Source organism: Olea europaea, unplaced genomic scaffold, assembly GCF_002742605.1.
Source record: "Olea europaea var. sylvestris unplaced genomic scaffold, O_europaea_v1 scaffold1155, whole genome shotgun sequence".
Classification (NCBI taxonomy): Eukaryota; Viridiplantae; Streptophyta; class Magnoliopsida; order Lamiales; family Oleaceae; genus Olea; species Olea europaea.
Genome location: NW_019228950.1, coordinates 67,204 through 68,334, shown reverse-complemented (window position 1 = coordinate 68,334; position 1,131 = coordinate 67,204).

Sequence of the window (1,131 nt, the reverse complement as noted above, 5' to 3'; positions counted from 1 at the left end):
AAAAAAAAAACCTGATTTTAGAACTGAAAATGAAAAAACGTAGCAATAGTAACTTCAAAAACCACATAAGATTGAATCACAACCCCAAGAAGGGCAAAATCCCTATTTGAAGCTTAACTGGAAACTTTATTGAACCGAGGAACCAAAGTTATAAAGAAATTGACCTCTTAATAACAAAAAATTAGGAATCTTGCTATGAAGTTTTGAATGACACAGAATATTGAAAATGTTTGACAAGTTCCGTACAATTAAGAACAAGATAAAAGTGAAAAATCTAACATTATGATTAATTCTAAAAAATTAGTGTCTTTATTGTACATTAAATATGCCTTTATATGCATAAAATAAATTCCTAATCAATACAAAATAATAATCTTAAATGTATTTACAAATAAACTAGAAAACTACAAAATAAATCTGAACAAACCTAAATTACAGCAAATAACAAAAATACCATTAATCGAATTTAAAACATAAAAACACAAAAATAGATTCCTAAACAATTGAATTTGATCGGAAATTTAAAAAAAAAAAAAAAAAAAAAAGTCATCCAACAAACTTGTGATGAATTGAAACACGTTTCCATATCATACTCAAAGGCAAAAATCCAAAAACTGAGTTGAAAGTTATATGCATTCCCGTACATCCTGTGCGTTCTTTCACATATTTCATATTCCTTCCATTTTTAATTGGTTTAGGAGTTTTCTTCTAACAGATCCATATCATTCCAGAACATGCAACGGAACTCCTTTGTTATCTCTTACTCTTTAACTCGAAAAATGAAAAGTGAAACAATAAACCCTGATTTTAGGGATGCAATAATAGCTCTGAAAGCCACAAAAGATTGAATCATAACCTCGAGAAAGCTAGAATTTTGGTTTGAAGCTTGAAACCTAATAATTTATTGAATCAAGGAATCATAGTTAGAACTCGACCTCTTATCACAAAAAATTATGAACATTGTATGAAGTTTTGAACACTACAAAGAACTTGAATCTTTGATAAGTTTGGATAGTTTGACGCCATAAATTTTGAAAATATATGATAAGTTATGCTCGATTATGAACAAGATAGAAAGCAAAAATTTTCACATTATGATTAATTCACAAAAATCGATAATCTCTTCATTTT